The 17,339-nt window shown below is 40.2% G+C and overlaps 1 long non-coding RNA gene across 2 annotated transcripts in view; it reads right to left on the bottom strand.

Annotated features, from left to right (window-relative positions):
* Nucleotides 1-17,339, bottom strand: part of LOC138843877 (uncharacterized) — a 310,222-nt gene that overhangs the window by 20,367 nt on the left and 272,516 nt on the right. The window lies entirely within an intron of this gene.

Genomic DNA, 17,339 nt, shown 5'->3' with positions numbered 1-17,339 from the left:
TTAATAAAATCTTGTACAAATAAAAAACACTTTAACTTATTCATTTAAGAGACAGAAAGAAAATGGAAAAGAGACCAAGAAAGATAGCTGTTGTTCACCAGTTCATTCTCCCAATGCTCACAACAGCGGGGGCTGGGCCAATCTGAACCTGAGAGCCAGGAATTCAATCTAGGTCTCCCACATGGATAGCAGAAACTCAATTACTTGAGCCATCCGATGACTTATGCTAATCTGCATAGCAGGATGCTGGAGTCAGAGGCCAGAGCTGGCCATCAAACCCAAGCACTTCAACGTAGGCCATGGGCATCTTAATCAGTGTCTTATTTGGTAAGCTGAGCACTCATTCCTAAAGTTATCTTTTAATTCCTTTCTCTACAAATTTTTTGAAAGATTTATTCATTTATTTTAAAGGCAGAGTTACAAAGAGGCAGAAGAGAGAGAGAGAGAGAGAGAGAGAGCAAAAGAGTCTTCCATCTGCTGGTTCACTCTCAAATGGCTACAATGGCCAGAGCTAGAACAATCCGAAGCTAGGAGCCAGGAAATTCTTCTGGTTTTCCCATGCAGGTGCAGGGGCCCAAGAACTTGGGTCATCCTCCACTGCTTTTCCAGGCCACAGCAGAAAGCTGGATCAGAAGAGGAGCAGCACCCTCCTGCTGGGATGCTGGCACTGCAGGAAATGGCTTTACCTGCTACACCACAGCGCCAGCCCACACAAAATTTTTTGAAGTGTCTTGGCATTATTATATTGATACACAAGTGACTTTCAGAACTGGGGTTATTTCCTTACACATATTCCTTACTTGTACTGTTATAGAATTTTGAATGTAATAAATATTATGCATTTGAAACATATAGGCAAAAAGACCTTGAGCTTGTTATTTGCACTGATTAATCGCAATTACACCATTTTAAAAAATACAGCTTAGCTATCTTTCTTAGACACTCCAACCAGTTAGCTATATTTAGATGTGAGGAGGAGGCAGAGTAATTCTTAAAGAGTTCTATGTTTCTTACAACTGACTTGACTGACAGTCCTTAAGTGCTGTTTCTTTCGAAGCAAATATGACTCACGGCCCTTAGGTAGAGTGTGTGCACGGGCTAGAAATATTGATCTGTCCACATCTTAGAAATGTTAAAACACAATAAAAACGAATTTTAAACTTAATTCTGAATAATGCATTAGCGAAAAATATGTGAATAGTACACAATCGACAGCAGTAATGTACCTGTAATGTTTTATAATGTCAAGGATTTAATTTAAACTCAAGCAAGAGAAACAGTCTTTTCAGCCTGAACTCACCCTCTTCAGCTTAACTGTGACAGTTCTTAGAACACAAGGTGCCTAAAGAAAGTTAAAGATATAAATAAATGTGCATTACTTAAGTCCTTGAGGACGAGGTACTCACCTTATAACTAACGAGAAACGAGAACAACGAGGAGGCCTTTTGGTAACACTTCCTCTTGTAGTGTACAGAAAATGGAATGAAGAAATGTTCCTCATTCCTTCACATCAACAGAATTAGATGGACAGAGAAGCAGAGTTGCAAAAGGCAGCCTGGACACAGAGGTCCCAGTCGGTAGATATTCCACTTGCTTTTACTTTCTAGACTGCTTGGAAAGCCCTTTTTCTGCTTGTCCTGGGCTGGCCCTCCTGCTACAATTATTTCTGGTCCCTACAGAAAGTCAGCAGAGAATAATCAATACTGCTGTGGCTTACAGATCGTGGGCTATCTTCAGTTTTGGCTCTGGTGGCTCTCACAGCCCCCCAGGAGGTACCAGCAGCTGGATTCCGCTGCCTTCCAGTGGTGGTTCAATGATGGGGCTGCCAACTCCACTGCTTTCATTACATTAAGAGCAGTAGTTTCCTTTTCTGTTTTTTGTAAAGGCAAATTTTCTACAATTAGCTCAGTTTCCATTTAATAAATGTATATAATGTTTTTCTAGAGCAACATAGATATTCTTCCCCACAATTACATGACTGAGGGAGCAGATGGCAATGGCTGAGAAAGGAGTTTGCTAGAGGCAGAGAGCTGGTGAGCATGGGAAGAAAAGACTGACATGTCACCAAAGACATTTTCATGCCCAGACCTGCCCTTCTGCAAACTTTAGTCTTTTTTGCACTCCTCTCTCAATATCTAGAATTTGCTTGGCAAACTCTTATGAAATGGTGAATTGATGGGAATCTATCTGCTTAGCCTTCATCTATAGGCTAAGACTTTTCCTCACATGAAGAAATCAGCTCAGACCTCAGACACGAGTAATTTAAAGGTTCACAGTTAACATGTTCCATCTCTATGTTAAACCAATTTGGTCACTACCATGACACTGCAACTAGTGCAGCCAAATCTCTCCAAGGTCAAATTTCTAGCTCTGTGCCATCTACATTAATTGGGCCTTACAGGTGCCATGGCCTGAGTGTTTCTGTCTCACTGAAATTCATGTTACTGCTTAGTTCTCAACACAATGGTATTTGGGATGGAGGTAATTAGTTCACAAAGAAGGAGCCCTTGTGATAAGATTAGCTACTTTTAGAAGAGACACCAGAGAGATTTCTGTCTCTGCTTTCTGAGGGTGTAGTACAAAGCCACCCATCTGCAAAATAAGAGGAGGACCCTAATCAAAAATCAGACAAGCTGGCACCTTAACCTTGAACTTCCCAGTCTCCAGAACTATGAGAAATAAATGTTTGCTGTTTAAGCCACCCGGTCTTTGGTATTTGTTATAGCAGCTTGAACTGACTAAGATATCAACTTCATCTCCCTATCCAAGTTCTTGACATATACTACTGATTATCTGAATATTTGCTTCTTTGGATCTCTGCCAGTTGTGCACTGTGAGAGCCCCATTATAACTATTACTCCATCTCTGCTGAAAGTGACAATCAAATTCGCCCTAACCTTGTTTTATCTTTTCTTTCCCCTTTGCAACATATCCCGATTTCAGATGCCCTTTATGTATTTACATCTTTATTTTTCTAAGTCTAATCCTCTGGATACAACTTTATCTTAGGAGCCTGGGAGTATCTGTGGACTGTTGGTCCTAGCCTTCCTTGGTCTGTTCAGCTCTATACTCCAGGCATAAGAGGTGCTCTGTATATAATAAAAAGATGAGTGACAGTAGAACTTCTATTTTAGTAGCTGTGAGGTGTCAGGCACTGTGTCTTCAAGCATTACATTAGGATTTACAGTCATATTTTTGTTTATGCAGGACTGATAGGCACTTGGATATTTCATTCCCAGTTGTGAAAACCCGGAAATACTTTCTCAGAGGTCAGGAAATAGCAAATGTCCCAGTTTTCTATGTACCCCCAGTTGACTCTCCAGCTTTCCAAGCTTTCTCGTCACTACCTGCCTGTCCTCTTTTCCTCCCTCTCCCCATGATCCATCAATTAAAAGCTCAATTCCTAGCATGGTACTCTGGCCAGTGTTGATTTTGGTTAGTTGCTGTTGTGCATACTGACTGCCAATTGGTTTTGTCAGTATTATCTTCAGTCTGTAGATCAGAGAATTGAAGCTTAGAGTTTACTTACTCACAGTCACATAATTTTTTTTTTAACTTTTATTTAATGAATATACGTTTCCAAAGTACGAATAATGGATTACTATGGCTTCCCCCCCATACCGTCCCTCCCACCCACAACCCTCCCCTTTCCCACTCCCTCTCCCCTTCCATTCACATCAAGATTCATTTTCGATTATCTTAATATACAGAAGATCAGCTTAGTATACATTAAGTAAGGATTTCAACAGTTTGCTCCCACACAGAAACATAAAGTGAAAAATAATAGATGATTTTTTTTAATGATGATGAAATCAGATCAGACCTATTGTCATGTTTAATCCCAGTGAGAGTCAAGTTGGGAGTTGATAGTTTCTTTTTTTTTTTTTTTTTTTTTTATGTAGGATCTCTGTCCTTAATGTGCTGTGCATTGAGATTTAATGCTATAACGAGTACTCAAATAATATATTTCACTTTGTGTTTCTATGGGGGTGCAAACTGTTGAAATCTTTACTTAATGCACAGTCACATAATTACGGGGCACTCATGATGGGATTAATGCCCAATCATGATAAAGTCAATACTAAAGCCCATGTTGGTCTCTCTTTCTAGAATATTCTCTGTCTCCTACACTGCAGAGCTCACAGATACAGAGAAGTGTTCCTCAAATTTGTCTATTAGAAAGAGTAAGCATTTTGTCAGAATTACTGATTCCCAGGTCCCCTTGTGTAGAGATTCTGATCCAACCAGTTTAGAGGCAGACTAGGATCAGTATTTTCAAGAAGGTGAGTTTTATGGAAACACTGCACTAGGGCACTTTATGCAGCACAATTTTAAACTGACTAGAAATATTATAATAGCTCCATGTTTAAAAAGAACAGGCAAAAAATTTTATCACAATTCCTGTATTATAGGAAATGTTTTTGAACACAATGGGCTATGTATTTCAGGCAATAGTCTAATGCTGGTTGGAGTCCTGAATTTCCAAAGTAGAGTCATTTCAGATGGACATTTGGCCTACTGGTTAAGGTACCAGTCAAGATACCCATGTCTCATATCAGAGTGCTTGGGTTTAAGTCCAGCACTGCTCCTAACTCAGGCTTCCTGCTATATAGTCCCTGGAGACAGCAGATGATGGCTCAAGTGCCTGGATTCCTGCCACATATGTGGGAGAGCTGGATTGAATTCTTGGCTCTTAGCTTTGGCCTATCTCAGCCTTGGCCATTGCAAGTATTTAGGGAGCTGGCTCACTCTCTGTTTCTTTCCCTTTCTCTGTCTCTCTCTTTTCGTCTCTCTCTCTCTCTCTCTCTCTCTGTCTCCCTCCCTGCACTGAAATAATAAAAGCAAAGCAAATAATGTTGAGTCAGTTTTTGACAGTTCTGGAAGCATCATTACAAATTATGAGAATGAAGCAAGATTATCACTTACAAATAGGTCAAATAAAAGGTCCATAGAATGATCAAACCAAAATAAAAGTAATTCCCTGAAAAGGGACACCAAGTTTACTAAGGAAAATTCTCTGAGTCTAAAAACAGTCAATTTACACAAATGACAGTCCAGGATATACTTCATAGAACAATAACCTGTAAATAACCGCAGGAAGTTAAACATACATTGTTATCTGCAATGGCCATGGATGCTGCCCCCTGCCTGTGGCCACTGTTTCAAATGCAACAGTGTTTTCTCTGTTAATGTCTGACAAGATGGTTTGCCACATAAAGCCGCTTCAGTAGCTTCTCTCTCCTGACATTTCTCTCCCGTTTCTGCTGTTAGCAAAGGCTAATCATGACACATAAAAAGATGTCCAGAGAAAGGCAAGCATTGCATATTAATTGCACACAGCAGGATTATGATCTACTCCTCTTTTGCATGAAAGGACTTGGAGAAAGAACAGGAAGAAAAAAGAGCAAAACAGAGCAGCAATTGTTTCTAGTCTGGTCTTATAATGGGAATTGATTCATTAAATATTTCTGAAGATGGCAGAGTCCTCTAACTCAACAGAACCTCCTAGATGCTCTTCCTGACATGTAAATCATCAGTGAGCCAGAGAAACCGACAGTAGAGCTGAAATTTACTATCACAGGACGTGGCCCAAGCTGGGTTGGTTGTCTTCCAAGTGACAGACCCTGCCAAACGTTTAAACACCTGCTGCAGTTATCAGTACACGTATTCCCTTAGACAACAGAGAAACAACCCACTGGATAAACCGATATGTAAAGTAAAGTGCCAAATATACCCTGAGCAGAGACTGATAAAATAAAACATTTAAATAAATTTCACTGAATGCATCCAAATGGCACACCTGACAACGAAGAGAAGGCACAGTAGCGGGAGCCTTAGAGAGCAGAACAATGTTCAGCACTGTTATTCCAAAAAGGCAAACTCATATCTAGCTCCATCCTCATCATCTGTAAAGAATGTGACCTCCAAATCTGGGGTGCAGAAAAACGAATAAAAATTTAAAAATAGCAACAATAACACACCTTAGAGCTACATGGTACAAGGGACTTGGAACATGGAATGCAGTCCTCCGTTTTTCATTTGAGTGAAGACTGAGGCGTCTCTTCGTTTACTTGGTAGGGTGTTTTTTTTTTCCCCTTCAATACTTAAACCTGTATGAAAGTCCTAGACTTAAGAGGCAAGGCTTAGCTAATGAGGTGTGTCAACACAATTGGAAGCCCATTTCTAAATGAAAATTGCACTGTGCTGCAAGCACAATCCCTTCAGGCTAAAGAGAGCATTTATAAAACAGTGGGGTGGTAGCCAGTGCTTTCTTTTTAAGAAGGGGCCTGTAGGGTTACCCCAGCTGGGGGAGAGAGAGGCTGACCTGGTGCCACAGGCTAACGCGATAATTCTCCTCCAAATTAGTCATATTTCTCCAGGTTACTTTCGTAGATAGTGAGTAAAGGCAGATATAATCCCTTTCCTAATTGTAAACCAGCACCAGCCTAATTATATTCCCATTTACCCCAGATACTCTAAAATCATAGGCTTTCTGTTTGCTAATTCCTCTTATTCATGGTTTTATGACTCCAGAGGAGGCTTTGGGGAGTACGAATTGAAAAACAGTGCAGTGAGTTAGTTCCACATAGACATTAACTATGAAAAAGTAATGGCATGGAGGAGGAAAGGGGGTGGGAAGAAAAAAGCCTCCAATTTAGTTTAGATTGATTTCAATTGGGACTAGAGGCCTTCCCTAGTAAGCACAGGTCAAGGCCATGGTCACAAGAGTACTCAGCAGTGTTACAGCCATCCAGCCTGTGTCTCCTATCTTTTGAACTGAGCCCTTCTGCAGAGACTTCCACTATCTTTGTTTTAGAATGTGATTTACCTTTAGCATGGCTGATATTTCACATCTATGTGATTTTTAGTATTTTCATGTCCATTTACTAACACTGGTCTAAGAAGTGATTCATACACCAAAGCTTATGGGGTGGTTCATAGAATCACAAGATGTTAGTAGCTGGCAAGTAGGATAATGGGCGAATCTTGCAGCAGCAAAAATAATTCATTCAAGTCTTTCCAGGTAATGCTACCTCCATGTTTCCTTCCTCCAACCTTATGCTTGGTGATGTGTGTGTTCTAGGCTGTGTCAGGGGAATGATAATTTTTAATATTACATAATGATGTGTTTGTTAAAGGAAATATGCCTGTGTGTGTGTGTGTGTGTGTGTGTGTATGAGAGAGATATAGCACTGACTATATAATTCTTGATTGAAAGCAAATTCCCCGGGCCAGGATCATGGCACAGTAGATTAAGCTGTGGTCTGTGATGCCAGCATCCCATATGAGAACTTGTTCTAGTCCTAGCTGCTCCACTTCCAATCCAGCTCCCTGCTATTGTGTTTGGGAAAGCAGTGCAAGATGGCTTGAATGCTGGCTTTGGTCTAGCCCAGCCTTGGTCATTGTAGCCATTTGAGGAATGAACCAGCAGATTGAAGATTTTCTCTCTCTCTCCCTCTCCCTTTCCATTTCCCTCCCTCTCTCCCACTGAAACTCTGCCTTTCAAATAAATACATCTTTAAAAAAAAGAATGAAAATGAATTATCCTGCAACAGGGTAAAAATCTTATTCTTCTCTGACTTTGGGTATATATAAATAACAAGAATCTTGCAAGATATTGCCAAGGTCACACAACCTTTGTCACTCAAGCTATTCCAAGTCCACAACTAAAAGGGAGTTTATGGCACCAATTATGGCATCACTATCAAGGAAAGCCAGGAATGATTTTAAGTTGGGCCAATGTTCATTGCTGGCTCCCCAGGTCCTTAGAAGTTCACAAGAAAAAGTAAGAGCAGGAATGACACTGAACAATTGCCAAGTGAACAAGTGCTCTGAAAGAGAAAACATATGGCCCTCTTGGAAACATGGACATTTAAGGCAAAGACCTATTACTCCAAGACGAGGTAGTCCCTGGATTTGACTACCACTGCTACAAGTCAAGGTATTTAATAATCAGCTCCTCCAGATGATAATAAAGCTCACATTTATACTAAAACCAAACACAGTCTCATCTTACAAATTTGTGAGCAAGTCAAAAACAGAGATGAGGTTCCATATAATTTTCCATCATTCTTAGAGCCTGAAAGAGTGTCTCACATTGATTAAGCAATGTAGAATCAATTGCTTAAATGACACAGACAGCACATTTAAAAATTTTCCATGATAATTCTTACTGTAAGGCAGACAATTTGATCATGTTCTGCTTTTCATTCCTGGTCCTTCCTTATCCAGGTTAGGAAATATTGAGAAATTGAATTTAAATTTGAAGGTTGCTTGGTAAATATGAAATCAGAGAAATAGAAATTGCATGGCCTCAAAAGATGATATTTTCATCAAACTGTGAAGCCTGGTGAGTCATTCCTCTTCACTGAGGGGTTATGTTTACCAAATTAATCATGTGTTTGTGTTCCCTAGTAAAGGTACTCTCTTTCTTTTTGAATGCCACTCTTTCCTGGGAACATATTTGTCCTTATCTTATTTTTATGGATTCCATAAAACCCCGTTATTTGTGTTGATTATCACCATGGTGCCCATTTTTATTTAACCTTTCTCATTTTTCTTGCCAAATTCTAGAACATTCTCCCAACTTTTTGAGCTAATTATCTAGTTTAAGGTCTTTCTCTCTTCACCTGCCTTGCTAACATTGTCAGGGACTTCAATATCTTTCAGTTTAGTATGCCATGATCACAATGACTTCAGGTAAGGCAATAGGTTAAGTATTAAGTGGATCCAAACATTAGTGAGATATGATCCTTGCTCTCCTAACCTAGTATCAAAGCTCACATTGATAAGCCTAGTAGGCTTCTCTGGTGTGTGTGTGGTGGTCATGTGTAAGTTCTGTGAAATCAGACCACATGGATTCATACCTGCCCTGAAGTTTACTGGCTGTGTAGTCTTGAGAAACAACTTACTCAACTCCTTTGTGACCATTTCCTTGTCTATTTAATATGAATGTTAATTTATAATAGGTTCTATTTTGTAGTACTATAGTAAGAATTAAATGAGTTAATATAAAGTTACTACAAAAGTTTATTAAAAATAGTTAAATTTATTAGGGCAAAGATCTTTGAAATCCATGCTTTTTCATATCTTTTGCATAAACATATTGAAGTTCCCCATATGCAAGGATTTCAAGAACTTTGCACTAAAATATATGCATCTTTTAATTTCATTTTCCATCAACTTTTTTTCTAAGATTTTATTTATTTATTTGACAGAGTTACAGACAGTGAGAGAGAGAGAGAGAGAGAGAGAAAGGTCTTTCTTCCATTGCTTCACTCTCCAAGTGGCTGCAATGGCTGGAGTTGTGCCGATCTGAAGCCAGGAGCCAGGTGCCTCCTCCTGGTCTCCCAAGCGGGTGCAGGGGCCCAAGGACTTGGGCCATCCTCCACTGCTTTCCCTGGCCACAGCAGAGAGCTGGACTGGAAGAGGAACAACCGGGATTAGAACCAGCACCCAAATGTGATGCCGGTACCGCAGGCGGAGGATTAACCCAGTGCGCCACGGTGCCGGCCCCTCCATCAGCTTTTTAAAGTTCTCCATGCAGTTAAATTTCCTAGAATATTCCCTAAGCATAAAACTAGCAAAACTCAGTGTGTTTGCTATTATTATACTGCTTTCTCAACTATCAAATCATTAATATTTACTTATTTTCAACTACCCAAAGGCACATATACAGCCTGCATATCAGTGTCACGTGAATGGTCTTTATTGCCTTATTCTCTGACTCTGTTAATCATGAAGATGTGAATGTGCAATAGTATTCTTCCATGTCCATTCATTCATTCATTCACTGAACAAGTATTGATTGTCTACTCTGTGCTAACCTTTTTTAACATTGGAGAATAGAGATAAACATAACAGGAATAAGGAGTCTAATCCAAAGAGGATCTTAAAGAAGAAATAATCACACACAGATACAATCATAAAGAAGCATGATAATTATAAATTATAATACGATCTGTGACCAAAGTGAAATAAGTGTTGTGAGACAAATCATGGTAGGGAGATCACTTGTGAGCAATCTTGACCCAGCATGAGCAGGGATAGTGCAATCTGGATGATGAGATTTGTGAAAAGGCCCAAGATAGAAAGCAACCAAGGAAGCACCAAAGGAGGTGGATGTGTTGAGGAACAGAATGAAGTCATATGGCTGGTGTAAAATGAGGTGGGAGATGAGGCAGGAAATTACTTACAGGTTGGTGTTTAACCAAAACAGGGATTTATGGAGGTTCTAAACACAGATCTGGGCTGAGAGAAGAATAAAGCATAGGGGGAAAATGGAAGGCCTAATAGGAGTTCACTGCAGTTGTTCAGGCCATGTAGATACTGAGATGTTAACAATTTAAGATATATTTTGGAGCTAAAGCATTCAGTACAACTTCCAAGTAAATGGATGAGCACCAAAAACTGCCTACCCAGGGAACTGAGAAGTGGGGCAGATAGATGAGGGAGGGAGGTAGAGGTTCATTAACCAAGTCTGTTGATTTAAGCTATAAAGTAAGTAAATTAAGGGAAGAAAAGTCTTGAATCTAAGTCTACATACAAATGATTATGCATAATCAAAAAGGCCTTTTCTGGACAGAATTGTAAAATAGGAAATATTTGTACCTAGCATCACAGTCCATCACCTTTCAAAAATAATTTTTGAGAGCTCACTACAAACTAAGTGGTCTTCATCCACAACAGCACTATAGATGTTTATTATGATTATACCCAATTTTATAGATGCAGCAAAACTGAATCTCAGTGACGTAAATTTTCTAAGGTGACAGGGACAGAAAACATACTGCTGCAATAGATCCCACATATTATTCTGTATTACATTATTGAGGGCATCTTTTTTTTTTTTTTTTTTTAGGATTTCTTTATTTATTTGTTTCAAAGTCAGAGTTACAGAAAGAGAGGGAGAGACAGAGAGATCTTCCATGTGCTAGTTTACTTCAAAAGTGACTGCAACAGTCAGGGCTGAGCCAGGACGAAGTTAGGAGCCAGGAACTCCTTCGAGGTCTCCCATGTGGTTGTAGGGGTCCAAGATCTTGGGTCATCATCTGCTGCTTTCCCCAGGTGCATTAGCAGAAAGCCGGATTGGAAGTAGAGCAACCAGGACTTGAACCAGTGCTCATATGGAATGCTGGCTTTGCAGGCCAGAGCTTTATCCACCACGCCACATGTGCTGGCCCCAAAGGCATTTTTTTAAAAAAAAGATTTATTTATTTATTTGATAGTCAGAGTTACACAGAGAGAGGAGAGGGAGAGGGAGAGGGAGAGGGAGAGAGAGAGAGAGAGAGGTCTTCCATCTGATGGTTCACTCCCCAATTGGCTGCAACGGCCTGAGCTGCACTGATCCAAAGCCCAGAGCCAGGAGCTTCTTCCTGGTCTCCCACGTGGGTGCAGGGGCCCAAGGACTTGGGCCATCTTCTTTTCTCAGGCCATAGCAGAGAGCTAGATCAAAAGTAGAGCAGCGGGACTCGAACCAATGCCCATATGGGATGCAGGCAATGGCTTTACCCACTATGCCACCACGCCAGCCCCAAGGGCATTTTTTAACATGCACTCTCTCCTCTCCCCCTTCAACTCCACACACATGTACACACAAGTGCACAAGTACAATATGTTCAATTCTCCTTACAATAAAAATCTTTTCATGTTCTCAATCTTTCCAAACTCACTAATGATCCACAGAGTTTTGATGAATGGCATCTTGCATTTCAACAGTAGAACCACTAATTGTGAAAATCAAGCTTAAGCAAGGCAGTAGGAGAGAGACTTCCCAAGACAGAGCTGCCTTTCTGGGGCCTCTGATAGCAGATCATAGCTAGCCCTGTGGATAAATGTGGCCTTAGCCAGGAAAGGATAAATGATAGATGATTTGGAAGAAATAAATGACAGGAGTGTTAAAATGTTTTAGGGCAAGGGACATTCAAATAAATGCTATTGGATGATTTATTTTCCAAAAGGTGTTATATTCACTGCTGAAACACACCTACATGTCTGCCAGAAATGTGGCTGTAAAAAATCTATGTGTATAAAAAATTTACACTGTAGCGAGCTAACCTCAACCCTTCATTTACTAAAGCCACCACCTTAGCTCCCAGCACGCATTTCCAACTTCCTCCAAGAATTCAACACCTGGATGTCCCACAGCTAACTCAGGCATAATGTATTCAAAATTCTGCTCACTAACTTCTCTCCAAATGATTAATATTTGGAATCCCAGTTAATGCATCATTTCAGCAGCTGCCAATGCTATAAACTTCAAACTTTTCAACCCTCGCTCAGTCTTCCAATTCCAACCCCATGCAATAGAAAATAAAGGAAGTTCTTCTTCGTTATCCCAGACATCAACCTACACCTCTTTCTTATTTGCATTGTGGTCTCTGTAGCTCAAGTCTTCAACATGACTCAAGCACAGTACCTTAGCCCAAAACATCAGAGTTCTGGGAAAAGCATCAGTGCTAACAGGTAGAGTGAATGGAAAGGAAAAGTGAGACAGGAAAGGAGTGAAAGCAAATAAAATGATCTCTTCCTGAAGTGGCCATGCTTCTAAGGAAGCTCAGGCAATGGCTCAGTTCCACAAGAAAGAATGAAAGCACTGCTACGAAAAATTTGGAGGAGTGGAAGAGTAAGAACATTATCTGCTAATCCTGTCCTGTGTCTCACTGAGCCAAGTTTATCTTTGTTTTTCCCACATTTCCATATTGTTTAGGGGTTCCCCCTGGAGAGCCATGCAGAAGTTGGAGCCACTGGGGATCCACTCAAGTAGGACCTACGCACTGAATTACTACAGCTCCCCTGTATGGGATGAAGGTTGACCTGCAACCAAGCCCTAAACTCCTGGGAAAGGTATAACAAATTGGAGGTATCAGGAGGTGGGGTGACTGAAGGTGAAACCTAGAGTGGTGTGTGCAGTTGCTGGAACCATCCAGACAGAAAGCAAAACAAATGGCTGAGGTTGGGGTGGGGAGGCCAGGAGGCTAGAAGGCTAGGCTGATGTGGGATGATGCATAACATGAACCTCAGAAAGTTCACCCAATGCCATTCAGCTCTGCACACACACACACACACACACACACACCTTATATGTGAGTGCAATGACCACAATTCTCCCCCAGAAAGGAGGTATAAATGCAAACACCAAAGATAGTGCTGGTTGGCATATTCTAAAACAAGTTAAAGAAGGTGAGCAACCCAAGATGTGCAAAAGGTCTTAAAAATTTTTCATGAAAAGTGTGTATTATGAAAAAATGTATGGCCTTCAAAGGACTTTTGCACTAAATAAGCTTAATTTTTAATTCCATTTTCATGAACTTCTTGTAATTCCTGTGTATTTCTGGCTGCTTTAACTGATCCTAGAGCAATTTATTACCTGTCTGTTCCCCTGTTCATTCTAGATTTTTCTCACCCATGGCCAGAATTCAAGCTGATCTAGTTTCTTGTCAAGTGGGGTGATCCAGTTCTTCATTCTGGAAGGGTCTGAGCTCTTAGTTCTCTTGTCTTTGTCAGGTTGTGATTGCTACACTTGCCTGTTCACAATTAGATTGCACAGAATCCTGAGGAAGACCCCGTGAATTTCCGCAGTTCCAGTCATGTTCCTTCCTCTCTCCCTTTGTGTGTTAGAAACTCCAGCTCCTGAGAGTAGTCAGGCTCAATTACTTTGGCTTGTGGAAAAACTCTGCCTGCTGATCTAGTGACATGGAAATTCCAAGAGTCAAGCAGAATCTAGAGCTTTCAGTTCCAACTTAGCAGAATCTGAGTTTTCTAAGGTAAGAGGCCAGTGGGAGAACAGAAGTATAGTGATAATGAATAAATCTTATAATCCTTCATTCTTCATTTAAATATTCTTGCTGTCAGGAACACAGATCTATATGCTCATTTTAAGTGCAGCACAAATACTGCACCAACCTTTCATACTGGTGCCATAACTGAGTTGCAACATTTTATCAAGGCATTGACTTATGAATTATGTGGGGCACACATGAATTCCATGGGAATGAGCCCAGTGTGGTAAATCCTTGGCTAAACAATAGGTTTCTTGGCCCAAGTCAGTGTCATATTGGATACCACGTTAGTGGGTAAGGCTTTCTATAAAGGCTTGGAATGCGATTCTGGCATGGGCACTGCAGGCAGAAAACCAAACCCACTATATTTCTTTTCTATTTAAGCTATGACAAATCATTGCAATTCCATGGCTTAAAGCAGCACCAATTAATTATCCTACAGTTCAGTAGTTCAGAAGTCCAACACAGATCTCATTGGATTAAGACCAAAGTGTCAGCAGAGTACATTCTCTATGAAATTCTCCATAGTAAATTCCTTGACTTTTCCAGCTTTTACAGGCCTCCCACATTCCCTGCCTTGTGATCCCTTTCTCCATCTTTGAGGCATCAATGTTGATCTGAATCCTGTTAACACTGCCATCTCTCTATTCTTTTACTAATTCTCTCTTCCACTGTTAAGGATTCTGATAATCAACATTGAACCTGCCTGGAAATAGAAAGAGAATCTCTTTATCTTAAAGTCAGTTGATTATCAGCTGTAATTCCATGTGCAGCTTTAACTGCCTTTTGCCACGTACCCTTATACCCTTACATGTTCACAGCTTTCAGGGATTGGGGAATAGACATATTTGGGTGGAAAGGGGAGTATTTTTCTGTCTGCCACACACATATCCAGGATAATGTATTTGGTTGAAATACACAAAATTATCATTTTTGTAGGGCAAAAATTGCCAAATATCAACAAATTCATATGTTTCAGTTACTCTTATTGGTTCTGATAGGAATGAAATACTGACCCTTCAAGATGGAAGAGGTTCAATGTAATTGACTTGACACCATGTGGGAAGCTGTTCTTACCAAACATGGTGCCAGTCCAGGCTGCTAATCACCCTTCTGGTGAACTGTGCACTACACAGTTCCAGTAGTTAGCTTAGCTTTCATGTGAGGAAGGACTTGCTTTTGAACTCACTTTGGACGCTTTGCCACCTTGGTCCCTCTATTTATAGATCAATTAGATAAAGCACTGATCTATTAAGAACAGTGCTTAATGATACAACAGAATAAGGCTACTTGTCCAACTGAATACTTATAGTCTTTGCTGAGATAGATGCATTTTTGGTGAACATTCACATGATAAACAAAGGTTTACTCATTTTGTGCCCAATTCCAGAAATCTAACCAAAGACATCTTGTGCCTGTTCTTTTAGTATTGTTTCTCCCAGGCTTCTGGCCTACTAGGTAAGTTGCAGTGACCACTGGCTAAGAGTCACTGAATACTCACAACTCAATCTGCCTTCTCTGCAGACAAAATGGACAACCAAGTGAACTGTTCATTGTTCTGCCAATTGTGAGGATTTCCTCACAAAACATTCTACAGGACCACTCCTAAGTGTATTGTAATGGAAAAGTGGTCCATTTCTGGATAGCACAATATAACTTGCCAGCCCTTTGAATAAACAGGATAAAGTTGTCCTTTCTGCCTCATTAACTGGCATGTGGAAGCCCTATAAAGTCATAAGTAAGGATTGAGGGAAAGGCTCACTCTTGGTACATGATTCGGAAGCCTGAGTCCCATGTATTCTACTTTTGCCTTTGAATCTGCTCAGGTTCAGATGTGAATGTACTGCTTCCATCCCACAATGTTTTCCACTTGACATGATGATGTCTGGGATACACACTCAATTAATTAGGGGTAACTCTGGCCCCATTCTCACTTGATGTCCCTTGAAAAGCCACTCAGTCTCCACTATAGCTCTGAAAAACACTTGCAGTCATTTTTAAAACATGGCGATGACTTTTCTTCAGAAAACTCAAGAACTGGAGTGAGCTTTCTCCCTAGGGTATCCTTATTCATCATGATGGTTACCTACAGCACTACTGGAACTGATGTGGTTGTGTGGGCCAAATGGCAGGATCACTTGTGCTACAGTCCATACATAGGTAGAGCCCAATCAAGAACTGGCAGGTTTCCAAATCATCCTGGTAAATAAATAATAGATGCTGCCTCCCAATTCCAAAATGTCTACCAAGTACTGGGCCTCTTCCTTGCTGGTAAAATGTGTAAAACTCAAGATGCATCCTCCTCAGTGATAAGAGGTGAAAGTCTTTCATCAAGTTTCAAAACACGACCCATGCCTTGGACTCCTAAATGCATCATTGATGGGACCCTGAATCTTCCTAAGTTTGTCTTTTTTCTCCCTTTTGTCATGTATGTGTTTTACGGAAGTAAAACTTCTTATTCACTAGGTACAATTAGCATGATACTATGGACCTACTCATGGATGTGACAGTGAATAATGGCAAGATTATCCAATTCCTATTTTATTATAGAAAGTATTAAGAGTTGCATAGCCCTGTGAGAAACAGTGAGGGATACACATTGTAAAATATCTAAAAGAAAGCAATAACCAAATCAATCATCATACGCCAAGTACTAGAGTCTATACCTAGTTACCTCAGTTAAGAGTCTACATATGAAATAGTCAGTGTGATTGGGGTTCCAAGTTTACAGTGATCATGTCATGTCATCTGTCATCATCTGCCAGGTTATCACTGAAGATAGGTAAATTAAGTAGGGTGAGAATGGAAACTGCTATCCCTCAAGTCTTTAATTAAGATACTAATCTCTGTAATCCCTCCTATATTGCTCTGATTTATTGTGTTGTCCAAGGAGTGGGGGAAGTTACAGGAATTTCCACTTGGCCATCCTATTATAATGGACCCTACTTTACCTGTCAGAGAACCAGTGATAGAGTCTTCCAGGAGCTAAGCAAATATATCAATTAGACTTTAAGGTAGTGGGAACATAACACAGGTTGGAACCATAAACTCACAGGATCCACTGTGAGACAGTATCGGACCACTTGCCTTCCATAAGCACCCATTCTACCTGAGTGACTAATATCTGAAAGGTTTTTTTTCCTTTTCACTGTATTCTGATGTTTATGTCATGTCTTTGTGAGGGTTCAAAGGAGTATTTACTGGATATATCAGTGCTCATGTCGTGGGGTACTTCCTCAAGGGAATCTAACCTCCCATTCAATGGGATTGAATCTGTGAACTGAGTTAGTATTGTACACAAAATGAGGGGCCTCAATTTTCCATTATAACAACTACATGGCAGTTCTGTTTTTATTTTTATACACCAATTGAGCAGTTTGTTAATTAGTTATTTCTGTATCACTTTCTCTCAGGAATACTATAGTTTATGGATTATTGCTACAGATTCCTTCAGGTAAAGGAACCCTGATTGTCACATTTGCTTTGCTACCCTTACTTTCAAGTCTGTGATTAAATCCATTTTATCTCTGATTGCTAAGAACCATCACTTGTCCCCTA

The sequence above is a fragment of the Oryctolagus cuniculus genome, chromosome 9 (assembly GCF_964237555.1).
Source record: "Oryctolagus cuniculus chromosome 9, mOryCun1.1, whole genome shotgun sequence".
In the NCBI taxonomy this organism is placed as follows: domain Eukaryota; kingdom Metazoa; phylum Chordata; class Mammalia; order Lagomorpha; family Leporidae; genus Oryctolagus; species Oryctolagus cuniculus.
Note: the sequence above shows the minus strand (reverse complement) of the source record. Positions and strands in the feature narration are given on the sequence as shown.